The sequence below is a fragment of the Podarcis erhardii genome (assembly GCF_964252035.2).
Source record: "Podarcis erhardii genome assembly, chromosome: 6".
Lineage (NCBI taxonomy): Eukaryota > Metazoa > Chordata > Lepidosauria > Squamata > Lacertidae > Podarcis > Podarcis erhardii.
In genome coordinates, this window is record NC_138510.1 from 66,903,217 (window position 1) to 66,923,825 (window position 20,609).

Here is a 20,609-nt window from a genome sequence, read left to right on the forward strand (position 1 = left end):
CCACTAACCCAGAAATAGTGCCTCGGGTTAAGAACTTTGCTTCAGGATGAGAACAGAAATCATGTGGCGGCAGCGCGGCGGCAGCAGGAGGCCCCATTAGCTAAAGTGGTGCTTCAGGTCAAGAACAGTTTCAGGTTAAGAACGGACCTCCATAACGAATTAAGTTCTTAACCAGAGGTACCACTGTATTCCTAACTTGTCCATCAGTAGGCTACCGTCCTGTTGTACTGTGTATTGTCTAGTTCTGAATTCTGCGATGGTTCATGCTGACTGCTTGCCCTTAAGGTTGACATCCATGAACGTTCTTCCGAATACATCCTTTGCACAGGTGAGAAAAGCTTTGCTGAGAAGCTAATATAATAGGTTCAGTTCAAGAAATGGTGCCAGCATGCAGGAAACTCTCTCAGCTTGTTATGCTGATATACCAGAAGTTGATGCAGGCTGACCAAAACCCACAAGCTGAAACAGTCTTAAGTAAAGAAAACTACTTAAACATAATCAGGCAAAAGTCCTTGTAGTGACTTTTCATAAACTTAGCAGTAACTCTGCAGCATTGCCTCTCCTTGACCCTGGAACTAAACTATCCTGGCATATCCTACAATGGCACTGCTGCTATGGAAGTGTATAGAACTATAAATTTTAGCAGAGCCCAGCCATCAGTACATTTGACTGCATTTATCAGCTCTGTTGCATTTAATAGCTTTATATTCACGGCGTGATTTAAGAGATGCTAGAGTCCCTGGGTAGAAATGTGAAGGCCTGGAGGGAGGGGGAACTAGTATAATTGGTGTTATCACAATCTTGCTGAGTTGTATGATCTATTATTTCTGTTGTACTTATCTTGTACACATTTGATCTTTGCCTAGAAATTTCATAATCTGCTGGCCTTCTTGCAGTTCCATGGACTTTGGCCCTTCTGTTTATTTACACACTCTTTTTTCATGTGTACAATGTGTGTGTGTGTATGCACACACATACAAATATCTACCAATCGAAGACAAGACTTTGTGCATCTGACAAAGTGGGATCTAGTCTGCAAAAACTTGTGCCACAATATACCTGTGTTTAAGATGCCACACCATCCTTTGTTTGTTTGTTTGTTTGTTTTGTTTTGTTTTGTTTTGTTTTTATTTGCTGCATCAGACTAATACGGTTCTCCCTCTGGAATTTGCCCAGTAAAGGTTTTTGATTAAGTTACTCCCTCACAAAAAGCTTAATTAAATTATGACCTTCCCCCAAGTTTGATTACCTACCGTGCTGCAGGAGGTTGATCGCCTAGCAGCAGCTTGATTGCCTAGCTACAGTTTGATTGCATGGCAGTAATTCAAATAAACAATGGCACCAGTCCCCTGGCCAAAACACACCAAGGCCAGAATCTCCTGTAGGTCAGTAGTGAGGAGGAGGAGGAGGAGGAGGAGGAGGAGGAGGAAGGTAAAGAAAAATGACCAGGAGAGAGAGCAGGTTCAAAGCACCAACTCTTCTGCAACTCAGTGCCATGCTTACAAAACTGGTGTCTAAGCATGGCAAAATCTGTCATGTCTGGAGGGCCAATGGTGTCTCTAGAAGCTCTGCTATGGCTAGAGTGTCTTCGTTTCTCATTTTTTAAAGTGCTTTCCCTTGTAGCTCATCATTGCTGCTAAAATGTTCAAATTTCCTCCTCCTTTTCCTTCTGTCTTCTAGCTGTAACCACTAGACCTTGGTATAGCCAGGGCTGGTCATGCCATGAATCATGCTTAGCCACATGACTCAAGTATCTGATTGGGAAGGGTGGCAGATCCTTCCGCTGCCATCTACTGCCCTCAAATCTGTCCTCTGCCACAGTTAGTAGCCTGGTTGCTGCTGATACTTTGGTCATCGCTGCCCACCCCTCCCCTCTTCCTAACCACCACAGCTAGCGCTGCCACCCATGACACAATTGAAGCAAAGTGGCAGAGGTGTTTCCTGGAAGTCCCACTTCATACCTTGCACTGAGGAAAGGGTTCTTCCTCAGAAGGAGTTCTTCCTCAGAGAGAAAAATCTGTACCACTCTTCCTTTGCACCAATACAATATAAAGTTACTCACAACAGTACCTGGTGGTAGGCACTCTTGGGGACAACCTCGCCCACAATGCCTAGCTCTGAGGAAGGACTCCATCGAGGAAGGACTCAGTTGAGCTTGCCAGGACTGTTGGCACAAACAAAGCAGAACAACAATGATGGTGCAGAGGAGATGGGAAAGGTGGAGGCAGAAATCTTCGGATGTCCCGCTTAAAACAAGACACTTGGAGGGTATGTAGTCAAGTTGTAATGAACTGCACCAGCTTAACCTGTTCCTCTCTGTTTTTGCACACACACCCCATTAAAAACAAACCACACTGAGCATATGAAAATATGCATATTACTTTTGTAGCACTGTAGTACTTACTGTAATACCAGTATACAAAGTACTTTACAATTCTTAATTAATTTTAAATCACACTAGAATTGCTTCAGCATCCCTTCAGTTAAAATAAGCATGGATGGACATGAACTGGACTTCATTATTTTGCAAGCTAAGTGAAATGTAAAAAAGGACTCTGTTAGATGCCTGTAAACAGAACCCTTTTCTTGCAGAGAAATCTTCAGTTACCCACTCTGGGGTTATCTTGCTAGCAGTATCCTTGGCATTGCTAAGGTGTCTTGGGGCAATTCTTCCTCTTATACGTAAGTGCAAATTAATATTTTGAAAGCCTTCACAATGGCACTAAGGTGTAATCATAAGCCTCTTTCCATCCCTCTTTGCTTTGAAAGCAGAAACTGTGCAGGAAACAAGGCATTTTCTGCAAGGTATGCAATGCAAAATCACCCTGCTGAAACCTACCTGTGATGTTAAATTCCTCTGCCATGTGCATAACCAGATGGCAAGAGTAAAATGTCAACATGGGTGCCAATGGTAGGGAAAGCTTCCAAGGTCATTTGTGAGAAAGTTTTCCATATTAATTTGGAGCCCTATTTGAGCAATGTAGCGCACAACCAACCCAGGCCATAAGATAACAACACTGGTTTGCACTTCAGGGTTCTTATACAGTACTCTAACTTCCCCTTCCCCAAAATTAATATAAAAGTAGATTCTATCTGCACTGGTGTTAGCAAAGTCATTTTTAAAAAGGTCAGTTTTTAAAAATCACTTCTTTATGCTGCCTGACTTAGATTATGAGTCTTTGCTGCTATGTTTCATTCTTCAGTTGACACACTACAGCCAGATCACAGCTACACTAAAATCCCGGATATCTGCTTTACTTCTCTATGGAGAACCTATCAATTCTTTCCCAGAGAACACCAACAGAAAGAGTTTTAAAAACAAATTAATAAGTTCACTTATTAATAAGTCCAGACAATGCTCTCATACTGAATCAGGCCATTGGTCTACTTCAATATTATCCACTAGGGCTGTGCACATGCACCCCATGTTTGCTCTGTGGCCCTTAAATCAGACCAGTCCACTCTGTGCCTCCTTCTGCTTCTGCTTCTCCTTTTCCTCGTGATGTTGCTCCTTCACAAGTGCTCCTTCACTGCACAGAAGAATGCCACTTACAAAGGAGCAGCAACTGGGACCATGCAGGACTAAATATTCCACTTACTATTTGGTAAGCAGGAGATTTTTATCCTGTGTGGTGCTGCTTCACAGGACTGAGAAGAGGAGGCTTGTCATGATAAAGAAAAGGTTGAGTGGGAAAGGCATCCAACCACCCCCACCCCCACCACCCCTAACTTGTTTCATGAAGATGCAGCTGCCACCTTTTCACAGGTTCTCCATCTGCCTTCCTGACACAATGTTAACAACAGCCCTGGATCACTCTGTGTTGCCTAACCCATGGTGATTGGGGGTTGTTTAAACATGACTCGACTGATGCCTAGATCCTCTTGAATTAACCCAGATTGGTCTGGGACATGGTGATTTGGGGTGCCCAAGGGTTTTAGCCTTTTCTGTGCCTTTTAACATTTACATTAAGCCACTGGGAGAAGTCATCCAGAGATTTGGGCTAAAGCATCAGCAGCAAGGGGACAGCACACAGCTCCACTTGTCCCATTTATTTGTTTCAGGAAGGCTGCACTTGAATTATAGTGCACACTGGCACAACACTGTCTTACACTATGGACTTGATTTGTGTGGTCGTTGTCGTCATCATAGATAGCTACCACTGTTTTAAAGCTGGTGGAGAGATTAGGCTATGAAGTTCATGTATTCTGCCATGAAGAGCTTTGCACAAATCTTGTTATAATATAGCTCCAAGGATGGGAACAGTGCAATTGCAACAACAACAAAATCAAAATTCAATTTTCCACCTTCCCTTTTCTCTTGAATAAATTTAAAAACCAATTCATTGAGGAGAGCATTTGCAGTGAGTAGTCTCAACCTGTGCCTAACAAAACTAGGGCTGCAATTCAAGAAGTTTCCATCATCAGGGGCAGCCCCACTTATTAGCAAAGAGATGCTCCATTGAGAAAGAAAGGAGCTAAAACATTCATCTTGCCATTGAAATGCACATATGGTATTTCCCCCCACTTATAACATCATACGTCATTCCTGAAGCTTAATTAATCCATTAAAATTAGTGTACTTTGCAATCAATTCCAAGTGAGATTGATGCATCCTGTATTAATTGCATCATTCACATGAGGCATGTCAAATGTCAGAGACTTTCCTTCCATACAGCTGCGCTTACACTGGGTTGTTCACACAAGTCCTTAATGGTAGGAATATGTTATCATTTCAATCAGGAAAATTATGCTGCACAATATGCTTTAAATCTTGCACGCCCTAGTTAGAAGATAAATGCTGTTTTTGATGTATCCCACTGCTCTTCCTCTTTGGTTCAATAAATGGTAAAGTAGCCCATTTTCAACGGTTTTCTGCTGCTGTAGTGCAAGAGGTATAATTAAATTGTGTCCCAGTAGTGAAGGTTTCTAAATGATGATGAGCCAAAACTAATTGTATTGATTTGTTTATTACTGGCTTAGGAAGCTCATCAAACAAATGGACTGAAACTATTTCCATATCCTTATCTGTTTGCTAAATGAGAAACAAATAACTTTCCATATGTCTGTTGCACAGCGCCACTGCACTAATACTAATACTGATGAGAGACTCGAACAGTAGAAGGAAGATTATTCACACAGTGTTGATGAGATTCTCAGGTGCACCAATTTTTCAGCAGGTTTGGAAGAGCACACGTGTGAAACCTTTAAGATTTTGGATTGTTTGAGCCGCGTTGCTGCCATACAGTACAATCCCTGGAGGGACAGGTCTCCAATCCTCCACTGATATCATTTGAATGAATGATGTACTCCTCTTTCCCACAACGTGGCATGAACACAGATAAACGAGTAATGGAAGATCTGTAGACCAGTTAATCTATCTTGGGGTGTCAGGCACTGTTCACTCAAGCGTCTTCCAGCTCTAAGTTCAACTATGCCTTTCCAGATGCTTCTGCACAGAGGTTTTGAAGGTACCCTGTCACCTTGTATGGCCATCATTTTCTTCCTCCTCCCATGTGAGCCTCACTTACCAATGGGGCTCACTTCTGAGTAGACATACATGGCATTGTGCTCTTAATGCCAGATTAGCCATCCCACGTGCTATACAGTGGTGCCCCGCAAGACGAACGCCTCGCAAGACGGAAAACCCACTAGACGAAAGGGTTTTCCGTTTTGGAGGCGCTTCGCAAAACGAATTTCCCTATGGGCTTGCTTCGCAAGACGAAAATGTCTTGCGAGTTCCTGCGGGGTTTTTTCCCTTTTCCCCCCCTTTTCCTAAGCCCTAAGATGCTTATCAGCTGATCCGCTGATAAGCGGCTTATCAGCTGATCCGCTAAAAGCCGCTAAACCGCTAATAGCGCTAATCCGCTAAGCTGGCAATGGGCTTGCTTCGCAAGACGAAAAAACCGCAAGACGAAGAGCCTCACGGAACGGATTAATTTCGTCTTGCGAGGCACCACTGTACACCTTGCTTTTGCTATAAAATATGCACTGAACTTTCTAATGTTAACCCAGAGCTAACATTTTGCATGCACCACACACTACACATTTTGGCAACTTTGGCTCGGGAGAGCAGGTTTTGCTCCCGAGAGGCTTCTGTGAACCTGGAGGCTGAATTACTCTTGCATCCCTTGAGAAGCTGATCTTGCCAGCTTGGCTGTGCTCTGCTCCAGCTGCAGCCCTGCGCATTACACCGAAGGGCTGTGGATAAGTTAATAGCATACTGGAAGCAGATCTAAAGATAGAGGGAATTATATTCCACCGTTATTAATCTTTCACCTTCCGTGTGGCTTTAAAACCATAAAGCCCCCTTTAAAAAGGACGTTCCACAGGCGAGACAGAAACTGCTGAGGAGGAAGTGGCATTTTAGCACAATGCAAAGTTCAGGTGTCAGCTCTCATCTTCATAGTCTGTCTTCTAGCAGGCAGCGGAAAAGGAGCAGGGCCTGACCTCTTGGGTGTTAGCCTCTCGAATGTTTACCCACTGACTTAAGTGGAAGGAGAAAGAGGTTAAGAACTCCAATTTTCTCCACACCACTGCAGAAAGCCACATTTGGGAGGGCTCCCAAGCGATGTGACAGAAATTGAAGGTTCTGCGTGAGAAGCAGCTCGCCGAGCCGAGTAGCCTCCAGGTGGTGGGGTGTGAGTGGTCACCTCACAGCTTCTTAGACATTGAGTGCTGTGATACAGAATGTGCTTTTGAAGAAGCAGCCAAAGCACCTGAACCATGGCTCGCTTGTGCACTTGCAGCAGCAGTTTTACAGCTTGCAAAGACTGATTTGACTTCCTTTCGAGCTCCCAAGACATCAGAATTGAAAATCAGGCACCGGTTAAGGTGCTGCTGGCTCAAGTGCTTCAAATCAGGAGTGGGCAATCTTGTTTCAGTCTGAGGGCCACATTCCCTCCCAGAGCCACCTGCCAGTGCTGGGCAAGGACCTTTAAATTTTACCTTTGTACGATAGGCTAGTTTCTACAAACACATATCTCTGTCTGCCATCCAGCAAAGGGGAGGTGTCATCAGAGTCCAGGCACACTTCCCAGCCAGGAGAAAACACGCAAGGAGGGTGCAAAGCACAGTGCCAGATTAACCCCTGTGGAAGCCCCTAGGCCAGTGATGGCCAAACTTTGCCCTCCAGCTGTTTTGGGACTACAATCCCCATCATCCTTGACCACTGGTCCTGTTAGCTAGGGATGATGGGAGTTGTAGTCCAAAAACAGCTAGAGGGCCAAGTTTGGTCACCACTGCCTTAGGCAGTCAAAATCTTGGGGGAGGGGGGGCCATCGCAATGATGTAGGTTTCTGAGTCAATGGGTGTTTCTCTTTCAAATTCAAAATTATTTCAAGATTAAATCAATATTATTTTGATCTGTAGTAGCCTACTCTACCTGAGATTCATCACCCTTGCCTTAGATAATTTAGCCGCATGAATAGCTAGTCTTTATCCCAGTTTGTACGTTGCCAAGGTAGCATAGTTGTTACACACATGCACACACACACACAGAGGGAGGGGGGGGGAGAGAGAGAGAGATTTTCTCTGCATTTGTTTTATATCCTGCAACATATGTAAACTCTGATCATGTGATTAATCCTTTACTTCCCAATACAAATTCTTGTGGTTGTGGGAAGTAACAACACAATCAGGGTGACCAGTGTGAATGCTGGTACAAGACTACAGAGAAACAGTATTTTGAAGGCTACGAAGCCACCCCAGTAAGGGCCTCCCATGACATGCCTACAATTTAAGCAGCTGATATATTTTACCAAATAAAACCATCCTGTATCATTTGGAGTACATAGTTTATATATTTTACCTACACCAATAACTTTTGATCCCTGGGTACATCCATCCTATGTAGATGGCCAATTTTTAAGTTAGAGATGAAAATTGTGTTTGCATGACTTACATGCAGTGTTTTCCAGCGAATTGCCAAAGGCAGTATACAAATCAAATCTTCAAATTTACAAGCAAAACAATACCTATAAAACTAGAAACTGAAAATGACAGGTAAAACCATATGAGGAACAGGAAGGCAGCTTGAAGGAATGCAACTAATGAGGTAGCTAAGAGCCTTCGTAAACAAAATCATAAAAAGGTATACAACATGAAAGGAAAGTCAGAGAATTCCATCAGAATTGGAAATGGGAGAAGAAATTGCCACAATTCACGTGTTCATCTAAGATCAGGAATGGAAAACATGCAAGAGAATATGAGCAGTATTGGTTATCAGAGGGTTTTAGTCCACAAACGTTGCATAAACAATTGCGTCATATTCTCATGGTTTTTGAAATTTCCCTTCTATTAGAGTGCACCCAAATTAATTATGTAATTAGCTACATAATTAATCATGTTCATTTCAGCCAGAGTAGATAGCAAGATGAACAACACATGTTTTCACAGAAGCTGGACTGTAACGGAATGGAAACAGTGTAGATTGCGACAACCCAGGTTGGAAATCACTGCTTCCTTACATCCTGATTCACAGATCTTAAAAGGCTCAGAAACACAGTGCTTTTAATCATTTTTAAACCAGATAAAGAAACTGATGGACATAATATTCATTTTGTTCAGGGGGGAATGGGACATAATGACATGAGAAAAGTCAACATCCCCCATGTTGTAGACCTAAATCTGTTCCCTGAGCTTCCCTCTTTGACCTTTCCTTCCTTTTCCTTCCCTTGTTCTTCTCTCATTAGCTCTAGGTGGAAAGTAATTCTTCAGCCTTCAGACCCCCATGTAAGCTTTAGTCAGCAGTATTAACCCTCATTCCTCTGTAGGTGAACCTAAGATGACATAACAGAAGAGCCCTTTATACAGAGTCTTAGAGTCAGCCACCTGGTTACAGTCAAGTACACAATTGATGAATGACTGTGGAGCAACAGGTCAATAACCAATTAAAGAAAACCATAGAAGTAAGACCACTGATCTAGAAAAGAGAGAAATTTATACTCTTTAACTTACCTTTCTTAAGACTACAGAGACATAAAAAAGCAATGAGAGGAAAATCTTGATGTCTAGATAAACCGTGAAATGAACATGAATAACAGGACTCCAAGAAATACAAAGAGGTCAATAAAAGAAACTATTTGTATTAGGAGTTGGGCTAAACTCTTGGGAAGGTCACCAGGTCTAAACTATCACAATTTATGCAGATCAGATTAGAAGGCCAACTGGGACAGAAAGAAAGTTGAAAGGCAGGAAAGCCTTTCCACCCCAGGTCTAATAAAGCTTGCCGGCTTGACCCTACAATTGAGGAGGCTAGGGCAGCATGACTTGCACACATGTGCTGACATCATACGTGCATGCCATGCGGCATGCTGATGTCACACATGCTATATGATATGCGGGCGTGTTGTGTGTATGCCATGTGGCTTGTGCGAATGATGTCAGCATGTCCTGCAGTGTGTGCAAGTGAAGTGAGCATGTTGTGCGTGGACAGCTGCCACAAAATTTTGAGTGGGCCCACCCCCCTCCTTGAACCTTCTGTACTACAACTCTCATCAGCCCCAACCCACACATGGTGGTTGGTGCCGATTGGGCTGGTTATCCAAAACATCTGGAGGGCACCAGGTTACCAAAGGTAGCAGAGATTGTGCAGGCTAATCTATGGTGAGATGGTTGGGTGTGACAGAACAGACGGCGATGTGATACCTTCCATCTGTCAATCTATGTAGCCCTCTCCATTTGGTTGGGGGCGGAAACCGCGTAATCCCTAAAATAATACACTTTCCCAAACTTCTAGCAAACTTCTGGCATACTTGATTTGCAATTTAAATTGTTTATAAGTATAAGCCCCCCTGCAGTGTTCCACACACTTCCTTCATTTTTAATTGCTGTAGACACTTCAGTTACTAATTAAACTTTATTGTTTATGACACACATTTTATTAATAGCTGTGATAAAACTTGTGTGTTCTAGCATCTTCCTTGCATGTTAAAATGGGAGTAGTGTCACCATTTGTTGGAGAAGGCAGACATTGGCTCAGTTCGAGTCCCCACCCCCACCCCTTTGATCCACACTGGTCCGTACAGGCGTAATTTAATTATGACAGTAGCAAACCACTCTGGAATAGAGGCTGGGATTTACCTGTTAATGAAGCTTTGACTGAGCCTGGACTCAATTAGAACCTGTCAACTTTGTCTCAGTATTCAGTGGCAAGCCTTAGACTATAATAGGAAATGTTATGATTTTAAAAAGCAGAGCCTCTGAATGTTTACAGAGTGAGGCCGCTTTATGTATAACGTTTTTCCTGTATGGGAGATGGAGACCCTCTTTGAGGTTCTTTTTTGTTTTATAATCAAGCAGCATATAAATTTTATGGAACAAGTTAAATAAAATAAATAGACATAAGGAAATAAAAAGCACCCTACAAAATAAAGCCAAGGTTGCTTCCAGATGATCTGCTTACTGAACATGCATCCTGATTTGTTTGTGCAAAGTTTGCAGGAAGGTTAAAGGATAATCAGCTATTACTTGAGCATTCATTCTGATTCGCTTGCAGAGAGGTTGCACAGTGATTTGTTGGTTGTTATTCCACAATTTCCAGTGCATTTTCCCATCACTGTCCTTATTACAGAAAAGTGATTTTTTTTAGACTTAAGGGGTTGTTGCACAAGAGCACCAAAACAACTTTTAATTGTGCAACCTGAATTTGCTAGTATGCTTCTGAATCTCATCTGAAAATAGTGCCAGTCTGGAAGCACCCAAAAAGTACATCTGCCTAGAGAAGCAGAAATGGCAGTCAGAGTACCAGTTGGACTAACATTGTGAAACCATCTGCTTCAGGGACTTCCTTTGCCATCATCATCACTAGCAGGCAGGCTGGGGAAAGGACTTCATATATCAGTCTCTTCTCATTCCCTTCAGTCATCATTACCCCTGAGACTTGAGGTCTGTTGATACCATCTGCTCACAGTGGCAACAGGAACACTTTTTGGGCTGGGGAGGCACCTCTGTTTCCCAACACCACCACTGAGAGGAGCAGAACAAGAAGCCACGTGGTGCCCTTGTGTGATATGGACAAGAGCAGCTGGCCTTCAGGATCTATCAGTGTGAGGCCAATATGATCTGTCTATAAATCTGATTGTTTCATTGGGTGATAATCAATTGAGTTTTACACAGAGTAGAATTGTATACTGCTTTGAGACTCTACAATGGAAAAGTGATGGACTGAATAGTCGCCCCCCAAATTGCCAACCTATTCACAGGTGGCAAATGGGGCGCATCCATCTTGGTTCCATTTTAGGGACAGAGCTTTGACTCCCAGAGAGTTGTAGGGGAGAGAGAAGGTAGCATGTGTTGGCTAGGACTGATGGGAGTTGTAGTAAATAAGCTGCAAGGTGCTTCTTGTTAATTCCCAAACACCTTCCTCTTATGGTTATAAAAAAGTAGAAGATTTACAACAGACTGCAAAATTCTCTTTTCAAGGTGTAACCTAAACCCTGAATTATTGCATAGTACATCCCAATTTCAGCAGCACATTGTTGCAAATCACTGGTGTATAACCATGTTTCATAGAATCAGAAGGGAACAATTAAGACACTCAAGATTAAACTGGGGACATCATGTTATCTTGAGGCTTGGCCAACAGAGATTCATCTTGGCTCCCTGTTCTGGGAAGGAAGATAGTAGAGCTGCAGAGCTATGCTGCCGTTGATGCAGAGCCTGTGGCATTTACACACAAGAGGATGTGTATGTTTCTCTCACACACAAAACTACCATTTAAGTCATCTCTTCTTTTCCAAAATGACTCAAGGATGTTTGTACCACTCCTCCCCTTCTCATTTTGGAGTTGGTTCAAGTGAAGTCATTCTCCCTAACCCCACCCCCTGCCATAGTGGATGAATTTCAAAATTCTGGGCCAAACAAACAAACAAATACGTATTCTTATGCCTTGTGAAGGGAAGTCGTAAGTAGTTTATATAAATGCATAAATAACACTGATGTCTTTCTGTTGTAGCAGTGGAAGATTCATAGCATAATTCCATATATGTCTTACTCAGAAATAAGTCCTACAGAGTTCAGTGGGCTTACTTCTAGCAGGTAAGCGTTGCAGCCTCGGAGTACTGTTTATCAGGGGGAGAGAACACTCCAACTTAGACATTGGTTCTCATGTGCTAGTAATATTAGAAGAAGATCCACAGCTCTGGGGCACAGAGCATCTGCTTTGGGTGCAGAGTGTTCCAGGTTCAATTGCCAACATCTCCAGGTAGGACCAGGAAAAGGTTCCCTGCCTAAAATCCGGGAGAGCAGCTGCCAATCAGTGTACACTGAGATGCACTGAGCTATATGAACCAATGGTCTGACTCAGTACAGGGTAACTTATTTTGCTGTTCTTGGAATGGACTCCATTAAAGCAAGAAGCATCTGACCACCTGCAGTTTATAAGACACTGGCTTTTCACAGAAACCATAGTGTTCTGTCATCTAGCAGCCTCTATAATGCCCATATGATTTTCTTTTAAGGGACTTCTTTCCTTTGTTCTTTAGTGGAGAGCAAATTCCAGTAGATGTGATAACAGCATTACATTCAGCACATAAAGATCATTGGATATAAGCATAGAACAGAATATATTTCTGTTTCACAGACAATTGCATTTAGAGAGCCTGTTGCTCTGCTTCTGTTGTAATAGCACTTCAGCCCCAGAGGTTTCTTTTCAACATAAATATATTGGTGTTTCACACAAAGGATTTCAAGGACATCTATTATTTCCTGATAGCTAAAAGATGCTAAAGGACACATAAGGAGGATGAGTTGAACTGTTCAGGAAAAAAAAAATAATTTAGGAAAATTAATTGGCTTCTTGAAGAGAATTAGTTCATTACAAGGATGGACCACAAACAAAGACCCATACAGGAAAGTGCTCAGACCAAATACAGAGAGATAATATTATTTTACTGTATTTCCATTATGGATGCTCCTACAGCTTGTAGTGGTGATTCCAATAAGCATTCTGTAACCGCAATATGACTTTTTCATTTTGGGGGAAGTATCCATGTGAATCTTAGGAACTCTTTAGATGGAATTCCCACCTCCATCCCCAGGTGGGACTGTAAACAGGCCAGAGAGAGATTTAAGCCATATTCAAGGCTCGTGGGGGCTCGCTTCATGACACAGAACCTGGGAAAATCAGGGTTTTACATTGCACAGGGTAGCCAATGTAAAACAGGCTCCCTGCTTCAGATAGTCACCCTCCAACTTGTGACCAACAACAGGGACTGGAAGCAGTGTTAGCATGCTCATTCTCATGCTGCTCTAACATATTATATTTCTAAATTTCCAGAAGCAGCTGGGGTGGGCCCATAGCACTGCCCCACTGACAGGAGTATTACTGCCACTTACCAGGACAGTGCAACATACTTTTCAAGTGCCCCAATTAGAGCAGAGCATCCTGTTTTGGGGCACCGTGCTCTTAGCAACAGCGTGCAAAATCTTTGCTTCTTGCCATTTGAGCATCCTTCTTGCAGAGAATGTAGTTGAATACATGATTCAGAGCAGTTTCTTTAGCCCAATCGATGGGAAAGGCCATTGAAAAACTTCATTTTCACTTTTCAGTTCTCTGGAACTATACGAGAATATGAATAGCCTCATTATGATTCATAGGCTATGTTGCATCTTTATGCCAAAGTAGGTGATTGCATCACTAACGTAAACAGTCAAGGCATTTATTCTGCAACTGTGCCTGCATACCCAGCAGGTACAGTCCCCATATGTGGTCCCTGTCCTTGGAAAAATGCTCTCTGTTTTGCCTTTAGAGAATCCCTTTTGCAAACTTCATTGCATAGTGCACATGTGCACAACAGCTTCATTGTCCTTCCCTGGGTCTGCTGAAGAACAGCCAGGCATTCTAGCCACTTTGAATGGCCCAGAGCAACTAGGAGTGGCTATTACTGCCAAAAAAAGAGACAAAATTCATTAAAAGACATCCCTCAAACTTATTTGTAAGTGCATACCCGTCAACATTTCTGTGATGAAAATAGGGACATCCTATTCCATACCCTCCAACATTTCTCCAATGAAAATAGGGATGTCCTAAGGAAAAGTGGGACATTCCAGAATCAAATCATAAACTGGGATGGTTTCTGTAAATCCAGGATGGTAAGTGCTTACTTAAAACAAATACTTTTTAATGGTTTGGGTGGGGGATTTAATGCTGACATTAATACATAATACATTTAATGCCGACACAAAACAAAATGGATCTTCTCATGAACAAATGCAAAAGTCAAGTGACATGAATCAGATTTAGCTTGGTCCATATAAAAGCACACACACACTAACACAAAAAATGCATGTGCCTTAATGCCACTTTCCTGCCAAAGCAACCTCCCTTCCCTGCGACACACACAACCCTATGCCCAGGAATGTGCCATGCAGTACGCGAAGATGTCCCTATCTTCCTCTGTTAAATATTGGAAGGTATGTTGGCCAAGCCTCAAGATAACATGATGTCCCCAGTTTAATCCTGAGTGTCTTAATTGTACCCTTCTGATTCTATGGAACATGGTTATGCACCAGTGATTTGCAACAATGTGCTGCTGAAATTGGGATGTACTATGCAATAGTTCAGGGTTTCGGTTACACCTTGAAAAGAGAATTTTGCAGTCTGTTACATAGCTTCTACTTTTTTTATAACAGTAAGAGGAAGGTGTTTGGGAATTAACAAGACAATTGCTTCCAGAGATTATTGTTAAATATAGCTTTTGCTACGTGCTGTTTATTGCTTGCATGCCTTTCTTGTGGCTCCTGATATGCAAAACTCTTCTAGCACCTGCCTGTATTTGTTCTTTAAAACGCACCTTCTTTTGATTTTCTATTTTGATTCTTTTCCTGTCTTTGGCTTAAATATTGCATAGGTCTCCTTTGCACCATTTTTCCCCCCTCACCTCACCCTGCAAATTGGAGGTTTTCCATTCTGCCTCATAAGTCCTATTTCCTTCTGTCTCATTTTTAAAACCTTAGATTGTGTGCCTGAAGGCAGGGCCCTATGTATTGTAATGGATGTGCTGTGCTATGCCTAGTATATTTTAGGTGCCTTTATGGAAAAAAAACAATGGTGATATTTGAGGCCATTCAGATATCTATATTTTCTTTTAAACCTGACAAACAGTTGCATTCCTGTCCACACAAAGCCACTGCAGAGTGTAAGTAATTCAGTTAACATTGCACAACAAGTCATCCTTGGAGTGTAGTATGTCCCTTCTTTGAAAATAATATGGCAGGTGTATTGATTGCTACTTTGTTTAAAAAAAAATGCACAGGCTCACAAATGCCTGCTGAATGCTGCCTAGCTATCCTAACCTGTCAGAATATCTATCTCTCTATGTTTGCAATACAGTTATCTGAAGTCATATTGCAGAGGGCTGTTGCTTTTTATTCTGTACTTTCTCTTTTCTCTGACTGCAGACAGGAAATTTTACAAGAATTCATACGTGAGCTAGAAAAGAGTAGAGGTCTCTCTTATCAGAGAATGGCAGGTAGTTAAAAAAAACCTACTTTGGTGTGTCTGCTAAGAAAAAGAGAGAGAGCTGCAAGCTCCATGATAATAAGCAGGGAGCTGCAAAAACAATCTGTGAAAATGACAAAATAGTCCTGCTTACCTTCACTGGATTGTAAGTACCGCGTGTGGCTGCTTATAATGTATTTTTATGTGCCTTGGGACAAAATTCACAAGCCATTGCTCACAACGATACTTCCCAATCTCTTTGCTGTTCATGAACCAGAGTTGTATTTAGAGCACATCTCACTGGGTCTTGAAATATTACTAATTTCCTTATTGGGCTAGGACCAGGGGGAAATCAAACAAAAGTGCTGAAGACAACTAGATTTACACATGCTGATGTCTGGGATTAATTTTGCATTTGTCATTTGAACTTGCAGCATTTCCTAAAACTTTGATTTCCAGCGGGAACAGTGAATCACTGTAGAGTTTAATGGGTGCTCAGTATAACAACAGCATATTATTCTGTGAAGAGATTTATGCAACTCCTGCTCCCCTCCGAAAAGAAAAGAAAAACTTGAAAACCTACAGAGTTGTTTTATGAATCTAGCAGTAAATACTCTTCCATTTCCATTTTTGTCCCCAAAACAGTGGTTTGGGGCTTGAGAAGTTCATTACATTATACTATGGCCACATCCCCAAGCACATCCACAGTCATTTGGCTCCTTATGGGCTGGAACAACTGTGAAACATCTGGCTCTGATGTTTAGGTGTAGCAACTTTGGGCTTTCATCTTATGCCAGTTTGCCTGGGAATAAACTTTGCATCAGCCTTTGTCCACCTGGTGTCTTCCAGATATTTTGGATTATACATCCCATCGACCCCAGCTAGCTTGATGGGAGCTATATTCTAACAACATCTGGAGATGACCAGGAAGGCAAGGGCTGATCTACATGGGCTGCTTCTTAGCAGGAAGTGCAGTGGCTGCATACAAACATTTTAAATTTATTTAACAGTGCCATTACTGTATTTCCCCTTTGGGTTCCAAAACCATTTGTTGGTTCAAGCAATGGAGCCCATATTGTTCAAACATGACTAATGTAGAATAAGCAGTTCCTATAGGGTACAGAACTCCAGAGACATCAAAATATAGACATCAAAATATTATGCAAAATATTATTATGTGTAGATTGGAGCCAACTAATATAAGATAACCGAGAGATTTAACCACTCTAAGCCAGCTGCTTGTTATTATTTAGCCTTTTGCTTAAGCCACAAAGGGGACAAACTAGACATCGTATACAATTCCCCTCAGTAATTCTCCAACCAAAAGCACATGTATAAAATTGCATTTAATAGGAGAGTGTGTGCATAAAAATGCACATATTCTTGGAAATAATATAATATGTGCATTATATCTGACAAAGTCATATCAAAATTTGCATATTGGGGAGTAAATTGTCCTAAAACGCTGGTTAATTTTTGTGTGTTTTTTAAAAAAGAAAAGAAACAAATTAGACACTTATGTGGCAGTGTGACAAACTGAACTTAAGACTGGATAAATGAAAAAACCAAAGATGACAGATTGATCCATCCTTATTCTCTACTGTCTACTTTTCTGCTCAAAATCATCAAACGCAGAGCCTACCTCCCACCAAGCTGAGCTATCGTTTCCATTATAGGCAAGCAACCTTTTGTCTTGAAAACTCCGTTCAGCACTGAACCATTGTTTTCCCTGGAGGCCAAAACAAGCCATGATTCCTTGAAAGTATTTCAAGTGCTCTCATATCCTTCTCATGCCAGTGCTTTAGGGATCCACTGCAAGAAACAGTACTGCCAGACTGAGATGAAGAGGCCTGTATATTTGGAGTGCAGGGAGTGGTTGGTTAGCGGAAGAAGCTGCAGATGCAGGAAGAAATGAAATGAAACCTCATGCACTTCTCTCTTATGTGAATTTTCCATGATTAAACAAATGAAAGTTGAAACTGGTTTGTCAGATTCCCCACTTCTCCCATCTCCTCTTTAGAATACAGAAGAGCCTATATTAATAAATTTGGCATTTTGCTTAATCAAGATGTGTCCCCCACCACCACCAAATTCACCACTAACTCCAAACTGAACCATTGTTGACATTACAGGCAAGCAGCGGAATGTTTTTTCTCTCTCTTTCCGAATTCCACTAAACATTTAACAAGTGCTCCTAAATAATATAATGCAGCCCACAGTTTTCTGTTTGGATACAAATAGGAAATCAATCCATTTCTCCTCCAGTTCAGCAGCCTTCAGTCTCAGGGCAGGCTTCGGAGCTCTGTTCATAGAGAGAGTAACAAACAGCACTTTGAATAGACAGAATTAGATCAATAGATGCATGTGCCCCCCCCCCCATGTTTACTTCTTTGATTTTACATTGCCTTTGCAATCATTATATATCAACAGGCAGTTTCAATACCAAAGTATTGGTATTGAAGTCCTTGTTTGCAAGCCAGTAAATCATTTTTAAATGTTAGGTATGGCAAACCAACAAAACAAAACAGCAACACAACAGCAAACCCCCAAACAAACCAACAACATTGGCTTGATTCAGAGAACAAAAAGAACCACAGGAAACTATGTGCTTAGTGTTGCGTTGGCAGCTTTGAAGAATGCCCAGGATGGAAAAGCAGAACCTTTTCTCAATGTTTGGTGGGACCATGTGTTAAGAAAGAGCTTCAACTTCCACTGAATCTTTATTTAAATCTAAATTAGATAGGCATGCAGAGGGCTTCTTGCTCAGCTGTCTTATGGAACAAATCACATGTTTTTGTTGTTGGTGGTGGTGTGTGTGTGTGGAAATGAGACCCCCCCCCACCAGTTCTAGTTCTTACTAGGGTAGGGATGAGAAACTGTTATATGTTGTTAGACTCTCCATATGTTGTTGGACTTTAAACTCCCATCAGCCCCAATGAATACGACCAGTTGCCAGGGATAATGGCAGTTGGAATCCAGCACTATCTACAGCATCACAAATAGTATCAACTGCCTGGTCCACCAGGGTTTGCGTCCCTCCCTGCTGCACCTTGCATAATCAAAGTGTGGAAGAGGTTGGAGCCTGCCAGTCCCTGGAACTTCTGCAGACTTAACATGGTCACTGTCTAGAATTTACATATATGATATTGTGTGCCTAGATAGAAAACAATCCATCTTTGCTCTTTTCAAATATTAAGGACTATGAAATCCACTTCGATGGAGCATTGTGGGTTTTTTTTTGTTTGCTTGTTTATAATGATCTGATGGATGTGCTGAGGTGTCTATACTAGGGATGTACAAGTATCCTGAAGTTTCATATCAAAACTCAATCTGAATGAGGCACTTGCAAATGATTCACAGACACTTGAGGCACCTTCTGCTTGCTTGAATCCAAGAAACCTGCCTGAGGAAAGCACCTATGGGGAGAGTGGTCCCCGCACCACAAATGTACTTCTGCATCAGGTGTGGAATTGACGTTAGAAGTCTCCTCCTCATCACAAGAAGGAAAATGATCTTCATTTTCCTGCCAGTGATGATGGAACTCGTGGTCCCATCTCTCATGTAGAAGCATGCTCCTCTGGAAGCTCCAGAATGCTTGCCACCACTTGTCTCCTTCCCTTCTCCAAGGCCTTTAGGGGAGGCATATGTAAGGCAGTCACAGTTTCAGGGTGGGCAGGCCTTGCTTTCTTCCAACCTGCTTGGAAGTGTTTGAATGAGGTGCTCATTTTTCAAGCACCACTTGACACCCCTAACTTACCGTATTTTTTGCTCTATAAGACTCACTTTTTTCCTCCTAAAAAGTAAGGGGAAATGTGTGTGCGTCTTATGGAGTGAATGCAGGCTGCGCAGCTATCCCAGAAGCCAGAACAGCAAGAGGGATCACTGCTTTTGCTGCGCAGCGATCCCTCTTGTTGTTCTGGCTTCTGAGATTCAGAATATTTTTTTTCTTGTTTTCCTCCTCCAAAAACTAGGTGCGTCTTGTGGTCTGGTGCGTCTTATAGAGCGAAAAATACGGTATACTACAAAAAAACCCCACATGTAATCTCTCAGGGCCTAACTGATATGTGCATATGACACACATGATTTCTCTTCAATCCATTATTGCGCTCTTGATGTCTGTGAACTGACAGCACTGAGAAGTGTTACATTTTGAGGTCACATAAGAGGATATAATACCATCAACAGAATGTTCACAGACCCTCCAAGTGTCCCTATTTTCCAGGGATGTCCCTGATTTAGAGAAGTCATCCTGGTTTCTGATTTGATTCCGGAATGCCCCACTTTTCCTTAGGATGTCCCTATTATCCTTGGAGAAATGTTGGAGGGTATGGAGTTATTCAGCCTCCAAACCATCTGAAGGCAATCTTGTATAGGGAAGTTTCTTTAATGTTCTGCTTTTATACATGTTGGAAGCTGCTCAGAGTAGCTGGGGCAACCCAGTAAGATGTGTGCGGTATAAATAGTAAAACTATCATTATGGAATGGAGCATACCTATTTTCATCAGAGAAATGTTGGAGGGTATGTGTTCATACCTAAGGCTGGCCTTAGGTAGAGTGAAGCATGTGCCTCAGGCAGCAGGTGCTAAGGGACAAGGAGGAGCAAGCTACATGTGCTACAGATTATATAATTACAGATTATATCCATGGTGGCTCATGCAGACATACAGCATCACTTTATCGTGCAGTCAACAAGGGATGAAGATGTGTATGTAAACCAATCACAATCCAGAGAATCACAGATGGAGCTAGTGGTGTTCTGCAGGCAGTTGCACCTGGGGTGGAGGGGTCCTGTATGGGACATTGCATACAATTTTGTAGGCTTTTCTGTTGTCCCATACATCCAATGTAGCAGATCTGCACCGTAGAAACTTATTTGCATGCTAATTTTGTTTACGGGATCAGCTTGCCAGAGATCATTTGTGCACATTTCTGCATTATTTGCATGTTTAAAAGATATATTATTTATATCACAGCAAGAAAGGTTTTTATGAAATATTTGATAATCCTCTACATAAGTAAATCAGGTCCCTGTGTTGTCTTTTTCTTTTTGAAAGCACAAGGCAGCATAAGCAGTCATCGTGAGCAAAATCAGTGCCAACTGAAAAAATGGCTTTGTCAAACACATTCACCTTAAAATTGTGCAAAGTAAAAAAAAATAAACACCAATACA

The 20,609-nt window shown here is 41.9% G+C and overlaps 1 protein-coding gene across 3 annotated transcripts in view; it reads left to right on the top strand.

Annotated features, from left to right (window-relative positions):
- ST6GALNAC3 (ST6 N-acetylgalactosaminide alpha-2,6-sialyltransferase 3) overlaps nucleotides 1-20,609 on the top strand; it is a 273,659-nt gene that overhangs the window by 207,197 nt on the left and 45,853 nt on the right. The gene's annotated exons all lie outside the window — the stretch shown is intronic.